The sequence below is a fragment of the Petromyzon marinus genome, chromosome 66 (assembly GCF_048934315.1).
Source record: "Petromyzon marinus isolate PM22_M1 ecotype Great Lakes invasive population chromosome 66, UKy_Petmar_22M1.pri1.0, whole genome shotgun sequence".
Taxonomy (NCBI): Eukaryota; Metazoa; Chordata; class Hyperoartia; order Petromyzontiformes; family Petromyzontidae; genus Petromyzon; species Petromyzon marinus.
The window spans coordinates 453,693-478,763 of NC_133732.1; the positions used below are offsets into that span (position 1 = coordinate 453,693).

The 25,071-nt window shown below is 46.5% G+C and overlaps 1 pseudogene; it reads left to right on the plus strand.

The window, feature by feature from the left end:
- Positions 1–368: 368 nt before the first annotated feature.
- LOC142906486 (uncharacterized) lies at positions 369–8,694 on the plus strand (annotated as a pseudogene).
- The last annotated feature ends 16,377 nt before the right edge of the window (positions 8,695–25,071 follow it).

Sequence of the window (25,071 nt, forward strand, 5' to 3'; positions counted from 1 at the left end):
CGCCGGCAGACGTTCCCGCCATCGGCCGGGGCAGACATTTTGATTTTCCCGCCGGGGAACCACGTGATTCCGCCGGAAGCGGAAGCCAGGGGCATCCTGGGAACGCGGGGGGCCAATCACAACCCGCAACGTCATCAGCACGCGACGCTGCGAGTTCAAGTTCCTCAGCGGACGCCGCGTCATCACTGTACCGACACGGTACAGTAGACTCTATCGGCCGGGAAATCGCCGATCTCCGGCTCGAGACGGTACAAGCTGAGGGGGAGACGACGTCCGCCCTCCAACAACGCCTGCCCATCTTCCGAGAATTCACATCTGAAGGGAGCGACTGGGCGGCGTTCCAGCGTCGCTTCCTTAGCCACCAAGAGATGGTGGGCTGGTCGGACGCACAGGTGCTCCGAGCGCTACCGGCCACTTTGGATGACGACGCTTTCGCCTCGCTCCTCACCATCCCCAGGCAACAAAGGGCGACTCTTCAATCGGCCCTCCTACGGATGTCCGACGTGTACGGGCCTCCATCCGACGTCCGCAGCCGATTTTACGACAGGCGACGCCGCCCTAAAGAGTCTCCGTTGGCATTCCGGACCGCTCTACTGGCGATGGCAAGAGCGGGTTACCCTCGCATGGACGACGAGGCCATCGATGCCATCGTTCTCCAGAAGATGCTGGAGCTGGCGCGCGAGCTGCGCATCGTCATCCAAGCGGTGGACGGCGACAGTATGTGCTCGCTACGAGCCGCTCGGTGCATCCACGCACATCTGCTGCTCCACACGGAATCAACCATCACCGCCTCGGCTTCGACGTCGGAGCCTGCCAGCAGGGACGCCGAGTTCTCCCCCGACCGGGCCTTCATGGCGACCAGGTCAATGGGCCGGCGATCGTCCGACCACGCTGGTCGCCGCAACGACCAGCAGCGGGGACGGCCTGCTCCACGCAGCGACGTGACGTGCTTCAACTGTGGCCGACGAGGCCACATCTCCTCTGACTGCCGTGCGCCTCGACGACGCCCCTCCGCATCCCGGGGCCAGGACTACAGGACATCCACGGCATCGCGGCAAAACCAGGCAAGTCGCGACGCCTCTCACGCTCGGCCCTCATTCACACCATACACACTGCAACGCACCATAAGAAGGGCTCGCAATTCGGCGTGTGATGGGGGGTATTCTGGCGTTTGTTCGCGGCCACTCGGACCTGGGCAGTGGTCTGAGTTGGCCCATAGGGTAGTCGCGGCGACGGCAGGTTCGTCCGTGGTTGTCGGATCAATCGAGGGTGTGGAATTTCGCGTGTTGGTCGATACTGGTGCGTCGGCTACGATCATTTCGGATTTGATTTACAATATACTGCCCGTACGATGCCGCCCCTTGGAACGGGTTTCTATCCCGTGTTTCGCCGCTAATGGCAGTTCACTTGGCATTATTGGGCAAATTCGGGCGCAAATTTCGATTGCAGACATTAAATTGGCAGGGCCTATTTTGGTCTCTTCTTCCCTCGCCGTGCCGTGTTTGTTAGGCACTGATTTTCTCGCGAAAATGCCTATTAAGATCCTTGTAGATCAAGGCTGCATCGAACTCCCGTCGGGTCGACGGATGGCGTTCTTGCCCACACCCTCACATCCGCGCATGGCTAGTGTCTCGGTGCAGGCGTTTGTCGCGAGCACAGTCCGCATTCCGCCAGGGACACAAATGCTCGTGCCCTTGCAACTTAAAAAACCGCTAGCCCCGGAGGCCTCGACACATGGCATTTTGCTGGGGCCTTCAAACGCAGCTGCTAAGGGGTTAGATTTGGTGGCTGCACAGACCCTCGTAGCAGCCGACAGGGAGCCGTTCTTGCAGGTTTTGAATGTCGGATTGTCCACAACCGTCATTCCGCAAGGAACTGTGCTCGCTCACTCGACCCCGGTGCCGTTGGGGACCGGAGTCGCGGGACATGTGCATGACACGCCGCAGGTCCCACCTCCTTCCGAATCGGATGAGAGATGGTTGGACGCGCTCTGCACAGACACGGGTGATCTGTCTTATTTGCAGCGAATTAAATTGCGCGCTCTTCTGCGATAATTTTCCGATGTCTTTAGTAAATCTAAATTTGATATTGGCTGCACCAAGCTGCTGCGTCACCACATTGATACTGGTGACGCTGCCCCGATTCGACAAAACCCGTTTCGGCTTAGCCCGGCGGAGAAACAGCATGTTAAATCGGCTGTGGATGACATGCTGAAGGCCGATATAATTTCTCCCTCCACTAGTCCCTGGGGTGCTCCAATAGTGCTGGTCAAAAAGCACGATGGCAGTCTCCGTTTTTGCGTTGATTTTCGGCGCCTAAATAAAATCTCGGTAGCGGACGCCTACCCTCTCCCTCATATGGACGAGTCATTGGATGCCCTGGCAGGGGCGCACTATTTCTCCACCTTGACCCTTCTGTCGGGGTTTTGGCAACTCCCCCTCGACGAATCGTCAAAACCTAAGACTGCTTTTCGGACACCACAGGGTCTTTTCAAGTTTAATAGATTGCCCATGGGTCTCCACTCGGCCCCAGCGATGTTCCAGAGGCTCATGGAGCTGGTCCTCGCTGGGCTCCAGTGGGACTCATGTCTCATTTATCTTGACGACGTCATCGTCTTTAGCCGCACGTTCGGCGAACACATCGAACGGTTGCGTGCTGTCTTCTTGAAAATGCGGGCCGCTAACTTGAAATTCAAGCCGCAGAAGTGTCACCTTCTGCGTGAGTCTGTGCGCTATCTGGGCCACATAGTTAGCCGCTCGGGCATCTCTACCGACCCTGAAAAAACCAAATGTGTTCAACATTGGCCGACCCCTACATCTGCGGGCGATGATCGTAGTTTTATTGGTTTTGCGTCGTACTACCGCCGGTTTGTTGCTGGCTTCGCGACGATTGCCAAGCCGCTCCACGCCCTTACGTCAAAAGGGGTGGCGTTTCATTGGGGGGACGCAGAACAGGCTGCGTTCGACTCCTTGCGGAACGTGCTCATGACGGCACCGTCCCTTGCGTACCCCGATTTTTCCGTGCCATTCGTGTTGGACACCGACGCTAGCAATACGGGGATTGGGGGTGTTCTGTCCCAAAAAGTTGATGGCATTGAAAGGGTTGTTGCCTATGGTAGCAGAGTCTTGTCTCTTGCTGAACAAAGATACTGTGTGACCAGACGTGAGCTGCTGGCCATTGTTTTTTTTATTCAGCAATACAGGCCGTACCTGTATGGTCAGCATTTTATCGTGCGATCTGATCATTCGGCTTTACAGTACGCTCTGCGGGTTGACCAACCGTCCGGGCAGCTTTCTCGGTGGCTCGAAGTCCTTCAGGACTACGATTTCAATGTCACTTACCGTAGGGGTGCACAACACACGAATGCCGATGCGTTGTCTCGCCTTCCGCCGGCTCAAAAATGTGCGTGTTTTTTGAGCTCGGGCCGTTGTAAGCCGCCACTGCCTGCGCAGGTCGCGCCTCTCACAACGGTGTCAGCCGCACTTCCCGCCGCCTCAGCGCCGATGTTGGATCATGCAGATCCAATGGCCAGTGACGATTTGCTGGGGCTAACTTTGGCCGAATGGGGTCGGCACCAGGGCGAGGACATGTCGTTATTGAGGTTGCGTCGCCACGCGAATAATGCGGTTCCAAGACAGGGCAAATTTAATTAATTTGTCATGAAGCGCGGCTTGTTGATGCATTGGGATGCTGACTCGTGTCAACATAAAATCGTCGTGCCATCCGCCTTGCGATGCAAGGCCGTATGGGCGGCGCATGAGCGTTTATTGCACCTGGGTGTTCATAAGACCATTGGGTTGTTGCGGTTGCAATTTTTCTGGCCGGGCATGCTGCGCGACGTCACTGACATTTTGCTGGGATGCACCCATTGTGCGCAACGTAAACCGCCGGCTAAACCGGCATGTCCACCCCTGCAACCCATTTCGGTCTCTCGTATAAATGAGTTGGTGGCTCTCGATATTTTGGGCCCTTTTCCTACTACGCCACGGGGTAATAAGTACCTTCTGGTTGGGGTAGAGTATTTTACACGGTGGCCTATGGCCTGGGCCCTCCCCAACCAGTCGGCGGCGGCCGTTGTGGACGCCTTTGTTCAAGGCTACGTCCTGGACAAGGGCGCACCAGAACGGTTGCTGACCGATCAGGGAAGACATTTTTCAGGAGCCTTGCTGACTGATGTGTGCCGCCTGTTGGGCACTAAGAAAGTGCGCAGTTCGCCCTACCATCCCCAGACCGACGGCATGGTGGAGCGCCTTCATAGAACTCTCACCGCTATGTTATGCCATCAGGTCGATGAATCCCACCTCGATTGGGACTTGCAGGTTCCGGGGGTCCTCGCCGCATACCATATGGCACCTCACGCGGCGACGGGATTTTCCCCGTTCTTTCTAATGTACGGCAGGGATGCCTTTCCTCCCGCCGACGTTCGGCTGGAAATCGAACAGCCACCGCAAAAGTCAAAGCTCGTTGACCACTTGCGATTCAACCTCCATAAGTTGGCCGAGGCACGGGAGGCCGCCATTGAAAATTCGGCTTCCCGCCAACGGACGAATTTGCGACTGCGGGACCCTCGGTCGTACACGCATCGGTGGGCACCGGGAGACAGGGCATGGCTCCACTGCCCCCAGGTGCCGGTGTCCACGTCGGCCAAACTCCTCAGACCATGGCGAGGCCCGGTTGAGGTAGTGGAAGTCCTGCGTCCCCAATGTGTTAAAATTAGCTGGGGACGGCGTCGCTGGTGCGTTCACCCCTCTCGGTTAAAACCCTTCGTCACGCCACGCGTCCCTCCACAACACACACGACATGGGGGCCGAGTGTGCGACGCGTCCGACGAGCCGGATGTTGCCCCGTTGGTGCCTAACCCGCAGCGCAGGCGTGTCATTCCTCCTGCAGATGACGCGGGAGTGACGGCTCCATGCAGGCCACGTTCGGCCTCAATGGACCGTGGAGCAGCAGGTGTCCCCGTGGAGATGCCTAAAGGCCCACCGGATGCTCTGGCTCATCCTCCTCCTTCCCTTGTGCCGCCGACAAAGCCTGCCATCCCCTACGATGGTCCCGCGAAACGCACGCGCGCGAAATCTCGCCGGTGTGTTATAATGTTTTTTTGGCATGTCTAGTGCCTTGTACATACGTTATGTTGTTAAGGGGGGTATTTATAGGGGTTTAATTGTTCTTGTTCTTGTTGTTTGTGAGGCACACTCACAATTCTTCTACCGTTGGTAATTTTGGAGTTTCCCATTGTTGCAGCCGGGACGGCTGGAGCTTCCGAAGGAGGGGGTGATGTAGAGGTGTTAACTACACGCTGTTGCGTAACCTGCGTTGCCACCAGGGCAGTGCAGCATTACCCCTGGGTACAACGGTTGGGGTCAGTCGAGGTGAAACGGATCGTGGCCAGGGTTTGGTGCGAACCAATCAGACGGTTCCACGTGGGAATGTATGATTGGTTCTACCTGGCCACGAAGGGGTATAAGACGGGTGACCCAACGGACCTCGGGGAGTTCTCTCCCTGCACGAAGATAGAAGACTGGGCTGAAGCCTAGCTAGAACCCTGGACCAGCCTTTCAGCCCTTCTAAGGGCTAAGGCTCGGCATACCCAGCGGTCAGGACCCACCGGGCCAGCGGTGGGTCAGATAGCCTCCCCTAGGTCCTAGCCGGAGGACTCTAGGCTAGGATAGTGGTAGACGTGTGAGTCCCGCCAAGTCCGGAGGTTGTACCTCCTTAGGTATCAAGGAGGTTAGCGGTAGACGTGTGAGTCCCGCCAAGTCCGGAGGTTGTACCTCCTTAGGTATCAAGGAGGTTAGCGGTAGACGTGAGAGTCCCGCCAGGTCCGGAGGCTGTACCTCCCTAGGGTATCGGGTGAGGGGACCGAATATCCCTCTGTGTGTGTTAAGCGTTGTATAAGGAAATAATACAATAAACAGAGTGTGCCTCCTAAAGAAGTCTGCTCGTCCTTACAACACTACACATTCAATGTGAACAATAACCTAAGTTACATACAACTTACTCTTGTATCCGACCTGGGCTCTTTTGCATGTACTGCGCTAATAATTTATTCTCTCGGTAACCAAAAATGTACTCTGGTGTGTTGCTATAGACCACCAAATTGCAAAATAACAAATTAATCTCTGAATAAAACTGTCACCCTTTCCAAAAGGTGCACTATTGGTCATAAGGGACCTAAAATGGAATTGGTTAAACCCACCATACGACGTAATGTTTACAAACCAGTAAAATCTAAATTTGAAGCTTTCGTGACTGCAGGAATCCATACTGTTTGGTTCTTTCGGTAAAGTCACGTAGTTAGAAACAAAATAAAACAAATCAAGATGCCTCAATCGCAACACAAGCAGTCATCATCAGGCAAAGGAGTCAGCCTCTAAAGGCAAACTGTTTATAAAGGTTTGGGGATGGGCGTAGCCCAGGTGTATCAACAGCACCAGGAGCATGGGCGGTGCATGAGTGGCAATGCAGCAACAATGCCAATGCAGCAACAATGCCAACGTAGCAGCAATGCCAATGCAGCAACAATGCCAATGCAGTAGGCGAGAGAGCTGCCGTGGCAAGCGGTTATATAGGTAAGAAAGGGGAGGAGGAGCAAGGGGGGAGAGAGAGGGGGGGTGTGGGGTAGGCGGATGGGGGGGCTCTGCTAGGGGGAGAGAGGACGTGACGCTGGGGGGGGGGGGGGGAGTGGGCGGGGCCGGAAGTGGGAGGCTGGGAACGCTGGGGATGCGAGAGAAAGTTAAATAGGTAAAACGGTAACTCTATGCACCCCTGATCCACAAGGATCTTCAGTGGCATTTTCCCTAGAAAATCGGTCCCTAACAGGCAGGGTACAGCCAGAGAGTTTGAAACAAGCACCGGCCCTGTCAACCGAATGTCGCTGATGCAGACCGTTGCCGATATTTGGACAATAATCCCTAAAGATTCTCTATTTGCGGCAAAACAGGGAATTTCAACGGGCGTGATATTTGCGGCAAAACAATAAAATTATTTCTGACATAATGGTGGCAGACACTCCAGTATCAAAGAGCACCTGTACCTCCACGCCCTGAACGATTCCAATAACGGCTGACGATCCCACCACTGCAGCAACAACATATATGTTGGCTTAATACTTACAATTGACCAGGACGTCACGGCCACCCATCACCAATCAAAACCCAACTCTCACGCTCCGCAACCCGGCGATAACCAACGACACGAGAATCCGAGCACAAACACAGTGCCTGAGGTGACTGCACGGGCCATGTGTGTGGTGTTCCGCGACTTGCCTTAGGACCCAGCAGAGTGGAGGACGGCCGAGCAGAGGATGGCGGAGCTGTGAAGAGTCCTCTTTGTTGGGCCCGGCATCCCCTCAAGACGTGTCCCGGCAGGCCGCACCTGAAGCAGATGACTTGGTTGTTCCTTTGGCGAGAGGTCTCCATCGGCTGGTCTCAGCTACCCTGTTGCACTGAATCGCACTCCTTCCACCCAGCACCGTCGAGTGAAGTGCAGACTTGAAGAGGCTCTGTGCATTCTGTTACCCCTTCGAACTCGGAAGGTCCGGTGCATGCAGCCACATTTGCAGGTCGCTTGAAGGTTCTGGGCCTTGTCACGTGTCCCTTTCACCACCCCTTGATGCCACTTGCTACCCTCTCCTGGTCACGTGCCCTCTCGGGTTCACCCAGACTGCCATGTCCTAAAGTGCCCTCTCTTTTGCCATCACCAGAAGCATGCCCCATGGGGCCCGCTTCTAGGCCATGCACAATGTGGTGCCAGAGAGGCTCAAGACATACAGTTCTACACTTGTAACCGTAGCTGACGCTAAACACCATAGTGACTCCATTTACGTCACTACACATGTAATGGAGTCCAATGGAGGTGAAATGATTGAGGTTGAGCGGAAGTTCAGCCTGCCTCAACGATGTTGTAGTTGAAGGGATCTGTTCAACCCGCAGTGGCGAGATTTTAATTACCTCGCCTGGTATACAGGAACACATGGGTTCGATCCCGACCCTAACACTTGCTGTTTCTTTGGAGTTTGTATATTCTCCCCGTGGTCATGTGTTTTTATCCCGACAATCCGGGTTTTCTCTCCGCATTTAGAACCAATGTCATACGTTTAGAATAGTTGGATGTTCTACATTTCCACATAAGTCGCTTCGGTGAGCCATCACTTGTGGCCAAGTTGCTTCTGAAAAAGAGCTGTATAGCTCATTGGGCCTTACCTTGCAAAAACATTAGTTTATTGTACGAAAATGTAATCCATCATTATGTGGAATGACAGTCTACAGGAAATTCGCGTCCATTGTGAAAACTAAACGATGAGGAGCTGTAGCATGGTTGCTGTCTTTTCATGTAGGTCAGTGTTGTAAGGAGAAACTGACTCAGTATTAGTAAGATTAACTAGAAATTATCTCATGAGGACAACTGCAGGCTGATGCTATCAGACATCATGGGTTGTTTGTTTTATGTTGAAATGTTTTAATCTACCTTGGCACATGACGTTCATCATAGGAAACACTCCAAAACACAACCGATCACGTATATATAGTATACATTTTAATGTACATAGACAAATGAAAATTGTGTCTGTTCATTACATAGGATGGAAAATACACTCATTGTGATTGGTTTTCTGCAAAGAAGACTTGATCCTTCATCTCTTTGGTAAAGTAGCTTATGCCCGAGGGCTTAATAAATACATTGCAAGCATGATTCATATATGTCTTCTTGTTTATCTGCGCATGTGTCATCACTAGTACCTGTAATTCTAAACACGTACAAAGATGTTGTTCTGCCAGATTTATGAGATATTTCACATTCCCCATTTGCTGAAGTTTTTATGACTTTTAAAATGTCATTTATCCTTAGATTTCCAGAGATAATAAAGCTGGATTCCTCTCCAGTACATAATACATGTTCAGAAAAGTTTTTTTTTTACTTGAGCTATTATCTGAAAAGGCAAATATCTTGCCAAGCTATGCAGAAGAGTATCACAGTTTTTTTTATTAATTACTTGAGACATTTCTGTATTGACGTGGCTTTGGAGGTATTTAGCAACGTATCTTTTATGTATGTCTAGTGGGTTCCACGGAGACACACACGAGAACATGGAGGCAACACGTTTATTATAACACCCTAACAGGGTAACTGCATAAACGTACACTTGTTCAACTAGACAACAACGGGGTAACTATATAACCGGGTCAGTAAGTAACATTCTGACTCGCCCACGATGCCGAGCGAAGACCGAAGGCCGAAGATCGAAGAGATCTAGCACCGAGGGTTCATTCCAGAGAACAGCCCGGATCGGCGCTCAGGACATCCCTTTCATGCCCCTGAGCGTCGCCTGGCTCCACCCTAGGCCACACCCCCTTCTAGATCCTACTAGAAGGTGCTGGGCCTTATGTCACGTGTCCCTCTCACCACCCCTTTTGCGCCCCTAGCTACCCTCTCCCGGTCACGTGCCCTTTCGTGTTCACCCAGACTTCCATGTTCTGAAGTGCCCTCTCTTTGGCCATCACCAGAAGCATTCCCGATACTGCCCGCTTCTAGGCCATGCCCACTGTGGGACCAGAGAGAGGCTCAAGATGCACAGTTCCACTCTTGTGACAGTAGCTGGCGCTAAACACCATAGTGGCTCCATTTATGTCACTACACATGTAATGGGGTCTACTGATGGTGAAATTATTGAGATTGAGCAGAAGTTCCCCCTGCCTCAACGATGTTGTAGTTGAAGGGATCTGTTCAACCCGCAGTGGCGAGATGTTAATTAACTTGCCTGGTATACAGGAGCACATGGTTTCGATCCAGACCCTGGCACTTGTTGTTTCTTTGGAGTTTGTATGTTCTCTCCGTGGTCGTGTGGGTTTTTATCCCGGCAATCCAGTTTTTCACTCCGCATTTATAACCAATGTCATACGTTTAGAATAGTTGGATGCTCTACATTTCCACATAATAAGTCGCTTCGGTGAGCCATCACTTGTGGCCAAGTTGCCTCTAAAAAAGAGCTGTATAGCCCATTGGGCCTTACCTTGCAAAAACATGAGTTTATTGTAAGAAAATGTAATCCATCATTATGTGGAATGACAGTCTACAGGAAATTCGCGTACATTGTGAAAACTAAACGATGAGGAGCTGTAGCATGGTTGCTGTCTTTTCATGTAGGTCAGTGTTGTAAGGAGAAACTGACTCAGTATTAGTAAGATTAACTAGAAATTATCTCATGAGGACACCTGCAGGCTGATGCTATCAGACATCATGGGTTGTTTGTTTAATGTTGAAATGTTTTAATCTACCTTGGCACATGACGATCATCATTGGAAACACTCCAAAACACAACCGATCACGTATATATAGTATACATTTGAATTTACATAGACAAATGAAAATTGCGTCTGTTCATTACATAGGGTGGAAAATACACTCATTGTGATTGGTTTTCTGCAAAGAAAGACTTGATCCTTCATCTCTTTGGTAAAGTAGCTTATGCCCGAGGGTTTAATAAATACGTTGCAAGCATGATTCATATCTGTCTTCTTGTTTATCTGCGCATGTGTCATCACTAGTACCTGTAATTCTAAACACGTACAAACATGTTGTTCTGCCAGATTTATGAGATATTTCACATTCCCCATTTGTTGAAGCTTTTATGACTATTAAAATGTTTTTTAACCTTAGATGTCCAGAGATAATAAAACTGGATTCCTCTCTGGTACAAATATATTTTCAGAAACGTTTTTTTCTTGAGCTGTTATGTGGAATGGCAAACATCTTGCCAAGCTCTGTCGAAGATTGTCAGTTTTGTATTAATTGCTTGAGACATTTCTGTATTGAAGTGGGTTTGGAGGTATTTAGCAAGGTATTTTTTAATGTATGTGTAGTGGGCTCCGCAGAGACATACACTTGAATTTGGAGGCAACACGTTCATTATAACACCCCAACAGGGTAACTGCATAAACGTACACTTGGTCAACTAGACCATAACGGGATAACTATAACAGGTCCCTGCAAGGTGGGCTGGTAGGACAAGTCTCTGCGCTGTGTATTGCTGATTTTACACCCAACAGCACGAGATTTCACTTCGTTAAAGTATTGAAAGGGGACGGACGGACGGTCACATTAATCTATTGCAGGCTGGTACACTCAGTTTACAACTTCGTTCCTACCAGTATAACCGGGTCAGTCAGTAACATTCTGACTGGCCCACGATGCCGAACGAATACCGGAGGCCGAAGATCGAAGAGATCTAGCACCGAGGGTTGATTCCAGAGAACAGCCCCGATCGGTGCTCGGGACTTCCCTTTCATGACCCTGAGCGTGGCCTGGCTTCGCCCTAGGCCACGCCCCATTCTGGATCCTACTAGATGGTTCTGGGCCTTATGTCACGCGTCCCTCTCACCACCCCTTGGTCCCTCTCGCTATTCTCTCCGGGTCATGTGTCCTCTCGGGTTCACCCAAACTGCCATGTTCTGAAGTGCCCTCTTTTTGGCCATCACCAGGAGCATGCCTCCTAAGGCCCGCTTCTCTACCATGCACACCCTGGTGCCAGAGAGTGGTTCAATACACACAGTTCCACTCTTGTGACTGAAGCTGGTGCGAAACACCATAGTGACTCCATTTACGTCACTACATATGGAAGGATGGACATTAGTAAAAGTAATTTTGTACAATGTAGAATTTCTACCATTTGTATTGTGCAAGGCTAACACAAAGCTGGTCCATGCCTTAATTGTGTCTAACAAGGAGTTCAACATTCTACACAATGCTCAGAATGTGGAAGCGAGGGCGTTAACCAAAATACCTTCTTAAGATCACATTACTGCGCCCACGTTGGCCTCTGGCTTTAACCTTCACATAGGATTTATTGTATTATTTTATATTGCTTTCTGCACATCTCTGAACCACTTTGCAACAGCACACATCAGAGACTCGCTGCTGCACCCCGAGGTCCCTTAAAGGCCTCTAAGATTTAGGGGTGCACGCTTCTTTTTTAAACAGCACAGAATACCTCAGCGTTGCTATACTCGTTAACCGTGCACGGGAACTAAACTTGCAATATAGGTTTTGACAACTTTTTTCTGTCCATAGTTGTGGATTGCATTCTAGGTGGACAATAGTCGCACAAACTCGTAATCTAGCACCGTGGAGGTGCATAAGGGTTGATTGCACAGTTGTTGCTAACCACCCGTGGGAATTGAGGTGAAAATGCAAGGTGGTACAGCAAAGTGCTGACTGATGAAATCTTTCCCTTCGGTAGGGAGTGTTGCCCATGCCGGTTTTATTTTGAAGCTTCGGTTACCTCCATCATGTTGCTCACTACACAACTCATTAATTACTGGAAATATATGTATATTTTTTTACATTACTGCAGAGCTTACGCGATTGTTGGTGCCGGATCACCACATGGCTGCATATGAAAACATGCAGTGTTTTGTTAACTATTTTACTTTTCGATTTAAAGCTTTCGTGACTGCAAGGATTCATCTTCTTTGGTTCTTTCGGTAAAGTCACGTAGAATGAGAATAAAATAATAAATTGATAAAATAAAATAACACAATAAAATTCTCACGACGTTTCGGCCACAACACAAGCGGCCTTCATCAGGTGAAGGGACGAGACTGTCTGGAGGACAGCGCTGGAGCGAAAAAGCAACGCTCAGATCGCGACCTTTAAGCTGTGTGAGAAGAAACAAAGCGCCTTGACAAAGGAATTAGCATAGAATTTAGCATTGAAATAGCTGAGTGATTAGCTTGTGACTGGTCACAGAAATGGCTATGTTAAAGTTAAAGCATACACATCCACAGAGGCACCCCTTGACAAAGGAATTAGCATAGAATTTAGCATTGAAATAGCTGAGTGATTAGCTTGTGACTGGTCGCAGAAATAGCTATGTTAAAGTCAGAGCATACACATTCACAGAGGCACCTAGTACACATCAAACAGGAGAATTCAGCATTGAAATAACTAGAATTTAGCATTGAAATAACTCGGAACAGAGGAGGGGGAGAGAGACAGCTGCGAGGCGCTGTTATACTCCATGTTGTAAACCATACCATTAACCGTGGTGTGAGAGGTATTAAGAGTCAATGCCAGCGAAAGAGCTGCGGTCTGAAGGTCATCGTAAAATACAATTAATTAAGAACGGAAATGATTTAAAACATCTTTCCAATGGTTACTAAGCCAGAATCCATCTTCTCGGTTGAAATTGTCTCTGTGCTTGTATATGTGAATGGCCTCATGAACGAATCTCTCATGGTAGCCGGTTGGTATGCAAAGAACCTCCGTCTTGGAGAAGTCAATGTCATGTGAGCCCACTGAATTATAACAGTGATCTGCCACGGCAGAGGAGTTCGTTCTACCGTGTTTCAAGTCTGCTTTATGTTCGCGGATGCGGTCTGAGATATGTCGTTTGGTTTCTCCAATGTAGCTACTACCACAGAGGCACTTTAGTTTGTAAACGCCCGGGTACTGTATGTCTGGAACAGCATCTTTTACAGATGGAACTAGATCACGGATTTTATGTACTGTGTTGAATCGGACCTGGATCTTGTGTTTATTCAGGATTTTGGAGATCTTTTTAGTGACCCCTGCAATGTAGGGTAAGGTGATGGTTTTGAGTGGCTCCACAAGAGGATCCTTCTTCATGACTGGAGTGATGGCTTTGCGGATTGTGTAGTCGGAGTAACCATTAGCCCTGAGATCCTGGTGTACGTGCTTGAGTTCACTGGTAATGTGTTCCTGGTCGGAAATGCATTGGGCTCTATGGTATAGAGTCTTGATGAGGGAGTTCTTCTGGGATGGATGGTGGGAATCCGGTTTCAAGTAAGCAGTCTGGATGGAGTCAGTTTCAAATTTTTACATGAATACATTGGCTACAACCGGAGATAGGGGGGAGCCCACGAAAGCTTTAAATCGAAATTTAACCGCCTCTACGGGGAGGGATTCCACACAACCTTAAGATCATTCAACAGACTCTGGGATAAGAAGGCTCAACTAATCGAGTCTCTCACCTTTCTGAAGAGATGCCGCGACTCTAAGGTAATACCAACTGCATTTACACTAACCTCTGCTGCTGCAACTTCGCTCAATGCAAAACGAATTCTAGCTAGAACTAGCTTCGCTCTTATCTCGAAAAAATCAGACTTACACACACCGAACTCGATCAGTTAGACAAGACACTCTATAAATCACACTTAACATTGACAGCAACAATGTCTACATCGGATTGGGAACATGTAGACAATATGACTACCTCTTCGGCTGCCACTATGTCGACCAAATGTAGGGACAATTTGATTTCCAAATTCAATCACCTCTCCAACAAAAAATCGGATCCACACACCGAAAAGATAGACGTCAACAAAGTCGTAATTAATCGCAGTAACAGTTCCATTTCTGATGGTCTGAAATCCGTTTTAGCTAAAGGCCTACACTTTAATGTCACACCGAGACACATACCGGTTAATGATATCATTGCCCATGTCGACGTTGCACTCAAGGGCTTGAGTCACATCTCTGCAGACGAAGCAAGATCTGAAATCGCTGCAACCCTCAAAAACGCTAAGTTGCCACCCAGCAATATCAGCAAAGACAAACGCTTTGAATGATCTCAATTAAAAAGAGAGATGATATTGTCGTCCTCTCAGCCGACAAGGGCAATGCCACTGTCATCATGGACAAAACAGAATATAACAACAAAATTCAAGAACTACTCAACGATGGCAGCTATACAAAAATAAAAAGAGATCCCACCAACAGCCTGGTTACCAAAATGAACAAAATCATTTTGATTTAAAGCTTTCGTGACTGCAGTAATTAATATTCTTAGCTCTTTCGGTAAAGTCACGTTGAAGGGAAACAATTAAATAATAAAATATATATAAAACAATAAAAATTCTCACGACGTTTCGACCATAACACAAACGGTCGTCATCAGGTGTGTCGGTTTGCATAAATGTATTTATTTTTAAACGGTGTATTTATTTATTTATTTAAAAAACGTCAGCGCCACGCACAGCGATTTGGCAGTTTATTTAGAAGGACGAGTCCATCTATGTTCTGAGAAGAGGAGGGGGGAGACGAAAAAGTTATGTATGCTGTCTGAAAGCCACTGTAAGCATGAACAATCAATTAAGACCTGAAATGGTTGATCAAATCTTTCCAATGATTGCTAAGCCAGAATCCATCTTCTCGGTTGAAATTGTCTCTGTGCTTGTATATGTGGATTGCCTCATGAACGAATCTACTCACCTGGTATCGACAATCAAGGGTATTTCCCTGTCCCCAGACGACCTGCTTGTCAGTTTTGATGTAATTTCCTTATTCACCAAGGTTCCTGTACCTGACACCATCGCAATCATTGCAGACCTGGTTCATCAAGGACTACAAACTGATGTACCCCCCCTGGTGAGACACTGTTTAACCAATACATACTTCACTTGGAATGGAACTTTCTACAAACAAACTGAGGGCACCCCAATGGGCTCCCCTATCTCCGGTTATAGCTAACATTTTCATGGAGAAATTTGAGACTGACGCCATCCAGACTGCCACTCTGCGCCCAACCTTATGGAAGAGGTACGTGGATGACACTTTTGTCATCTGGCCACATGGCCGGCCTGCTCTAGACCAATTCTTCGACCACATCAATTCCATACCCCCAGCAATCAGATTTACCATGGAAGTCGAAAAAGATGGCAAGCTACCTTTTTTGGATGTCCTAATTAAAAAGAGACCTGATGGTTCAATGAGCCACTCTGTCTACAGGAAAGCTACCCATACGGATGCTTATCTGAAACCGGATTCCCACCACCATCCATCACAGAAGAATTATCTCATCAAGACTCTGTATCATAGAGCCCAATGCATATCCGACCAGGAATACATAGGCAGTGAACTCAAGCACGTACACCAAGCTCTTAAGGCTAATGGTTACTCCGACTATACAATCCGCAAAGCTATCACTCAAACCATGAAGAAGGACCCTCTTGAGGAGCCTTTCAAAACCATCACTTTACCATCCATTGCGGGGATCACAAAAAAGATCTCCAAAATCTTGAATAAACAGAAGATCCAGGTCCGTTTCAACACATTACATAAAATCCGTGATCTGGTTCCGTCTGTAAAAGATGTGATTCCGGACATACAGTACCCTGGTGTCTACAAACTAAGTTGCCTCTGTGGTAGTACATATTCTTAGTTTTTTCGGTAAAGTCACGTTGAAGAGAAACAACAAAATAATAAAATATATATAAAACAATAAAAAAAAATCTCACGACGTTTCGACCATAACTCAAACGGTCATCTTTGAGTTATGGTCGAAACGTCGTGATAATTTTTTATTGTTATATATATTTTATTATTTTGTTGTTTCTCTTCAACGTGACTTTACCGAAAAAACTAAGAATATGAATTACTGCAGTCACGAAAGCTTTAAATCTGTGGTAGTAGTTACATTGGAGAAACCAAACGCCATGTCTCGGACCGCATTCGTGAACACAAAGCAGACCTTAAACACGGTAGGACCAACACCTCGGCAGTGGCAGATCATTGTTATAATTCAGTAGACTCACATGACATTGACTTTTCCAAGACAGAGGTTCTTTGTAAGCCATCTGGCTACCATGAGAGATTCGTTCATGAGGCAATCCACATATACAAGCACAGAGACAATTTCAACCGAGATGGATTCTGGCTTAGCAATCATTGGAAAGATTTGATAAACCATTTCAGGTCTTAATTGATTGTTCACGCTTACAGTGGCTTTCAGACAGCATACATTAATTTTTCGTCTCCCCCCTCCTCTTCTCAGAACATAGATGGACTCGTCCTTCTAAATAAACTGCCAAATCGCTGCGCGTGGCGCTGACGTTTTTTTATGAATAAATAAATACACCGTTTAAAAATAAATACATTTATGCAAACCGACACACCTGATGACGACCGTTTGTGTTATGGTCGAAACGTCGTGAGAATTTTTATTGTTTTATATATATTTTATTATTTAATTGTTTCCCTTCAACGTGACTTTACCGAAAGAGCTAAGAATATGAACAAAATCATCTCTGATTCAACAGCATTAATTGATCAGACCAAACAGTTCTCGTTGAAACCCTCTGCTGCCAGACCACCAAGATTATTTGGCCTTCCAAAGATACACAAACACCCCTTCGTCCCATCGTCTCTACTATCAATTCCCCCACCCAAAAACTGGCACGTTTTCTTGCTGATATATTGCGACCTTTCACTGGAAAAAACACCTCTGTGGTACTAAATTCTACTCACCTGGTATCGACAATCAAAGGCATTTATCTGTCCCCAGACGACCTGCTTGTCAGTTTTGATGTGGTGTCCTTGTTCACCAAAGTCCTGGTACCTGACACCATCGCTATCATTGCAGACCTGGTTCATCAAGGACTACAAACTGATGTACCCCCCCTGGTGAGACATTGCTTAACCAACACATACTTCACCTGGAATGGAACTTTCTACAAACAAACTGAGGGCACCCCAATGGGCTCCCTCCTATCTCCGGTTGTAGCTAACGTATTCATGGAAAATTTTGAAACTGACGCCATCTAGACTGCCACTCTACGCCCGACCTTATGGAAGAGGTACGTGGATGACACCTTTGTCATCTGGCCACATGGCCGGCCTGCTCTAGACCAATTCCGCGACCACATCAATTCCATACACTCAGCCATCAGATTTACCATGGAAGTCGAAAAAGATGGCAAACTACCCTTTTTGGATGTCTTAATTAAAAGAAGACATGATGGTTCAATGAGCCACTCTGTCTGCAGGAAAGCTACCCATACAGATGCTTACTTGAAACTGGATTTCCACCACCATCCATCCCAGAAGAACTCCCTCATCAAGACTCTATACCAGAGAGCCCAATGCATTTCCGACCAGGAACACATTACCAGTGAACTCAAGCACGTACACCAGGCTCTCAGGGCTAATGGTTACTCCGACTACACAATCCGCAAAGCCATCACTCCAGTCATGAAGAAGGATCTTCTTGTGGAGCCACTCAAAACCATCACCTTACCCTACATTGCAGGGGTCACTAAAAATATCTCCAAAATCCTGAATAAACACAAGATCCAGGTCCGACTCAACACAGTACATAAAATCCTTGATCTAGTTCCATCTGTAAAAGATGCTGTTCCAGACATACAGTACCCGGGCATTTACAAACTAAAGTGCCTCTGTCGTAGTAGCTACATTGGAGAAACCAAACGACATATCTCGGACCGCATCCGCGAACATAAAGCAGACTTGAAACACGGTAGAACGAACTCCTCTGCCGTGGCAGATCACTGTTATAATTCAGTGGGCTCACATGACATTGACTTCTCCAAGACGGAGGTTCTTTGCATACCAACCGGCTACCATGAGAGATTCGTTCATGAGGCCATTCACATATACAAGCACAGAGACAATTTCAACCGAGAAGATGGATTCTGGCTTAGTAACCATTGGAAAGATGCTTTAAACCATTTCCGTTCTTAATTAATTGTATTTTACGATGACCTTCAGACCGCAGCTCTTTCGCTGGCATTGACTCTTAATACCTCTCACACCACGGTTAATGGTATGGTTTACAACATGGAGAATAACAGCGCCTCACAGCTGTCTCTCTCCCCCTCCTCTGTTCCGAGTTATGTCAATGCTAAATTCTCCTAGTTATTTCAATGCTAAATTCTCCTGTTTAATTTGTACTAGGTGCCTCTGTGAATGTGTATGCTCTGACTTTAACATAGCTATTTCTGTGACCAGTCACAAGCTGATCACTCAGCTATTTCAATGCTAAATTCTATGCTAATTCCTTTGTCAAGGGGTGCCTCTGTGGATGTGTATGCTTTAACTTTAACATAGCCATTTCTGTGACCAGTCACAAGCTAATCACTCAGCTATTTCAATGCTAAATTCTATACTAATTCCTTTGTCAAGTCGCTTTGTTTATTCTCACACAGCTTAAAGGTAGCGATCTGAGCGTGGCTTTTTCGCTCCAGCGCTGTCCTCCAGACAGTCTCGTCCCTTCACCTGATGAAGGCTGCTTGTGTTGTGGCCGAAACGTCGTGATAATTTTATTGTGTTATTTTATTTTATCAATTTATTATTTTATTCTCATTCTACGTGACTTTACCGAAAGAACCAAAGAAGATGAATCCTTGCAGTCACGAAAGCTTTAAATCGAAAAGTAAAATAGTTAACAAAACACTGCATGTTTTCATATGCAGCCATGTGGTGATCCGGCACCAACAATCGCGTAAGCTCTGCAGTAATGTAAAAAAATATACATATATTTCCAGTAATTAATGAGTTGTGTAGTGAGCAACATGATGGAGGTAACCGAAGCTTCAAAATAAAACCGGCATGGGCAACACTCTAGTCCCTACCGAAGGGAAAGATTTCATCAGTCAGCACTTTGCTGTACCACCTTGCATTTTCACCTCAATTCCCACGGGTGGTTAGCAACAACTGTGCAATCAACCCTTATGCACCTCCACGGTGCTAGATTACGAGTTTGTGCGACTATTGTCCACCTAGAATGCAATCCACAACTATAGACAGAAAAAAGTTGTCAAAACCTATATTGCAAGTTTAGTTCCCGTGCACGGTTAACGAGTATAGCAACGTTCAGGTATTGTGCTGTTTAAAAAAAAGCGTGCACCCCTAAATCTTAGAGGCCTTAAAGGGACCTCGGGGTGCAGCAGCGAGTCTCTGATGTGTGCTGTTGCAAAGTGGTTCAGAGATGTGTAGAAAGCAATATAAAATAATACAATAAATCCTATGTGAAGGTTAAAGCCAGAGGCCAACGTGGGCGCAGTAATGTGATCTTAAGAAGGTATTTTGGTTAACGCCCTCGCTTCCACATTCTGAGCATTGTGTAGAATGTTGAACTTCTTGTTAGACACAATTAAGGCATGGACCAGCTTTGTGTTAGCCTTGCACAATACGAATGGTAGAAATTTTACATTGTACTAAATTAACTTTTACTAATGTCCATCCTTCCATATGTAGTGACGTAAATGGAGTCACTATGGTGTTTCGCACCAGCCTCAGTCACAAGAGTGGAACTGTGTGTATTGAACCACTCTCTGGCCGCATGAGTTGTGGCCGAAACATCGTGAGAATTTTATTGTGTTATTTTATTTCATCAATTTATTATTTTATTCTCATTCTACGTGACTTTACCGAAAGAACCAAAGAAGAACTATTTTACTATTCTTTATTTGGCCAGGTAAAGCCACTGAGCTTTTAGTTATTTTTCAGAAGCGACCTGGCCACAAATGATAGCTCGACGAAGTGGCTTAACATCGTGTGGACATTTATTGCAGACAAATACTTTAAAGGCGTTATGTTGATTCTAAATGTGGAGGGATAACCCCGGGGGATCCCGAAAAAAATCCAAGCCACCATAGGGAGAACATACAAACTCCAAATATTCAGCAGGTATCAGGGCCGGGATCGAACCCACGCTTTCCTGTACACCAGCCGAGGAAGTTAACATCTCCTAGCCAACGTGGCGCCCTCTTACCACCTTGGCGTTAGATGACAAAGCTTTACCCTTTCCGGCAATAATACAAGAGGTGTTAAGATGTTCAAACACCAAATAGACACCTATTGTGTCTATAGACACCTATTGGTTAACGAAGACGAAATGCCTTGCAAGAGTTGTCTTTTGGTATTTGGACATCTTAACACTTCCTGTATTACTGCCGAAGGACGTAAATCCTATTCTTATTTCATCATTTTGATACCAGAAAAAAATGGAGTGGAATGAGTACCTTGTGTGGTGTGTCGTAAACATCCACCTAGGGAGACAAAGGCGGCCGGGTACGGTGCTGACCATTCCCTCGTGTGCCACAGTTCTGGCCTTCATACGTGCTCGCTAACAGCACTTGCCCTAACAGTCTTTTCAGGCTATTCGGGGGATCTTTGACTTTGGGGGATAGTTGGGGATTATCGCTTCTTCAGAACTAATTTGAGGAACTCTGATTTTTCTGAAAGCCAATCTTATTCAAAGGAGGGTTTATGAGCACACACCACCCAGACAGCCACCCACGAACACGAGACGGAATCCAGTCACAAACTGGTTATCTTGACATTTATTCACAACCTTCACCTCCTGAATTGGCCACGGTCCAAATGTAAATTGATCCGCAGTACAAGTTAAGTAAACAAAGTCTCCGTTGCCATTGCCTTGAAACACGCACCTATCAAAATCACCACATATTATGGCAAGAATCTAGGCAATGAGATAAAAAACTGGTATTTGCTCACGAAAAAACGTAGAACATGCAAGGATTTCCAGGGGTCTCAGGGTAAAAAAATGTGTATGTTTAACGTTAACAGCAGTAGAAACTACTTGGTCGTTCGGGAGGCAGTTAGCAATGAAATTACAGACTCCAGTGCTCAGTCAAGGAAGTCCAATCAAGGCGCCAGAATATAATGGCCTATGCTCTGAGTTTCTTAGAGGCTAGGAACTACAGGGATTGCGATGGCTTGTAAACCTCTTCACCATCATACACAGGACAGGCAAAATCCTGATAGCGTGGAAGGCGAAGTCATCGCCATTCTGAATCCCGGAAAGCCACGAAACTTACCCTCCAGGTACAGGGCCAAAATCCATCTTGTCCTCCACCTCTAAGCTGAAAGAGCATGCTTGGCTTCCCAGACCTTGCCTATTAGCGACCCCCAGGTGCCTCCTGAACGAGTCTGGAGACTCCAAATTGACCATAGCTGCCTTATAGAATATGATTTTCATCGTCAACAGAAAACCGACATAGCAATGATTGACCTCTCTCTTGCTGCTTATGGCACTGCGTGGCGTCACACCCTGCTGCTGATGTTTGTTAACATAATAAGATGACATTCTACTATTCGCCTAATCCATGCGATGTTTGGCAACCCTACTCCAAGGGTGTACCGAGCTGGTGAACACAGCTGCAAGACAATCTTGAACAATTGGCCTTTCTCAATGCTTGGTACTTGCACCATCACTATTAACAATTATATATATAAATTACGTGTCATGTGCATCAGCTTGCAAGTTAATTTTGCAGATGACAAAGCCCCTGCTGCACATGGTACAAACATCAAAAACATTACCAATACTCGGAAGATTTTATTTTATTCGAGGCATATTTCCATCGCTGGAGACTCCAACCAAATCCTTCCAAAACTGCCATAAGTGCTTTCCACCTGAACAGTCATACAACAGATGCCACCCTTGATATGTCCTTCTGTGGTAGCCCAGTGCACTATGACTCCACTCCTAGATGTTTAGGGATAGATACCACGAACAGAATCCTGACATTCAAGTCCAATGTGAAACAGATCTGTTAAAAGACCAAATCAAGAATGGCTTTGCTACAGAAACCTGCAGGAGTGACCCGAGACTCCTCAGCTGATATGCTTCGAACTGATCTGCTCATTGGCAGAGTCGCTGTAATCCAACTTCGTCCGGGAGCTTGTACACAAAACTGATGGATGCACAATTAAATAACGCAACGCGCATCACAACCGTAATACTGAAACCGACACCAATCCCCTGGATGCCTGTTTTGACAGTGAACATTCTTCCACCAAATGTCTGTGGAGACTTTCAAACTGCACGTTATCATGCCAACGACAACCACCTATCCATCAACCAGGAGCTCAACAATGTACCTCGCCACCAAATAAAGTTCGATCTCCCTTGGGAAAGCGCGCTGCACCATTTCAGAATCTCATCCAGATCTGGCAGAATGCTGGCCATCAGTGGAACAATGCAGACATCAAGAGTAAACACCGCCTAATTTGAGACCAAAACATCATTGCACCTCGTGGCTTTAATATTCCTCAGACATTGATGCAACCATCAACCTCATCAGAAAATCAACGGACCTGATGCGCATATCCCCTTGCTAAATTGAAAACTAAACACAAGCCACAGTAGTGTGATTGTGGCCGTGCTACCCAAACTATGGACTATATAGTAAACCGCTGTAGTCTGTGCTCCTTCAATGGAGGATTAGCAAATTGTCGTGGATCACAGATTTGAACATTGGCATGTAGCTCCTGAACACATTACCATACATAAGTATAGAAGACAATGTCTAAGCAGATTAATCTTAACCAGAACAAAACAGGTCCACAGTAGTCCATCACCGCGTCACTGCTACTGTCAGTCGGCCACATTTGCTCAAATGTATTGATGGTGACCTAATGCAAGAGGACCACTATGCACTTCTTCAGAAAATTCCAATGTATTTGCATAAACTCGTCGGCTGTCTTCCTTTTAAACTCAACAAAAGTTGATTTATAAGAGGTATTTCGTATTTCACGTGTGCTGCGCATAAAATTTTAGAAACGTCATTTTAACCAGGATGCAAAAAGAGACACCCTGGATTCCTATCGTGTACAGAATACCTTATCAGAAAAGGCAAAGACTATGTTAATGCTTGAGCTGTCAGCTTGAATGGCAAATGTTGTTACCATGCTATGGAGAAGAATATCACAGATATAGCTGGAATGCCTTGGGAATGTACGTGCTAAAGTGGCTTTGGAGGTCTCGAACAAAGTTATATTTTCATTTTAGAAAAATGTAAAGCGTTATCATCATAACAATTTATTACATTTGGTATTTCCACCATTCTTATTGTGCAAGGCAATGTTTCGCACACATTCTGCGATATCCTTAGAGTAGGGGGCATTGTTGTTATACTTTTCTGACTTCAGTTATTTGAACGAAATGTCTTAATTTGGCAAATTTAGCACCATAACGTCAGCACACAATGGCCTATTTTATAAGAAATTGGCTTTTGCGGGCTTATCGTCCTCAGTTTCGACCTCGTTGTGGCCTTCCGCGGGCATACACGGAAGTCTAACTCGAGAAGCTTCTCGAGTGATGGTGCTGTGTGGCTGGTACCATGGTGCGGGGCGGACGAGGGACGCGAGGCAGTCAGTCGCACATCAACCTTTACCGTGCAAGCATATTGCGGACAATCCAAGACAACGACCCTTTTTATAGTCTATTACCAGACTTTTGGGGCTAGTTATGTTAGCGAGCACCTATGAAGGCTGGCACGGCACACGAGGGGGTGGGGTGGCCAGCACCACACCCGGCCGCCTTTGTCACCCGAGTGGCGAGATTTTCACATCGCACCAGGTACTGATTTAAGGCTGAGTCGATCTAGGGGAGGCACATGACCGGTTCAGATATTCGTCACTGGTGGTGGCCGTTAGCAGGAATCGATCGGGGGTATTGTGGCGTGCTCACCGCTACACCTCCGCTCTTTGCAAGCATCTCGTGGACAAACACACACACCCGCTTTGGATTATCATCATTGCTATGTCCAGTATTTTTTCAGTATTTAGACTACAACGTATTGTCTAGGAGTGTTTTTTGTAAAATGTTTTTTATTATAATTATTTAGTTTTTCTTTATTTGGCATACAGTACTTATTTCAATTGTGATCTGTCTAATTTTGGTTGCTGTGTACCTAACCCCATTATTTAGATGAGGCTTAAGTATTCAATATTCGCGGTTTTGGCTTTCGCGTCTCTTTCCAAGAACGTAACCCTCGCGATATTCAAGGGTCTCCTGCACTACTATTTAATATTTTGCTTACTGCGATTACCGTTAATCGTGATGTGATAGACAAATAGAGTGCTTTATGTTTCCAATGTGTTCTTGTGAAAACACAATTCATACAGAACTCAGTTCTATTAACATATTACAGTATTCTTCCTTTGCATTAAATGTGGAAGCGTATTCATCTTTGATTATAATTATGACTTGCTACTAGCCGTAATTCCCAGTGTTTTTACTTTAATTAAATTGAGTCTAATTTAATCAGCTTTTTGCTATATGTTGGTTTATATTTACAGTCATGCACACTTTTGACAAACGCACGTATTACAACAAATACCAGTTTGTATGCATTCTCTTCTCACAAGTTCTCATCCGTAATTCAAATCTGTAAATGATGAGACACCCATCGAAACATAAACGTGTGGAGACCCGAAGACTAATTCATTTAACGAGACATAGATGTACATTACCTTATCTAGACCACCAGCTGAGAAGAACTG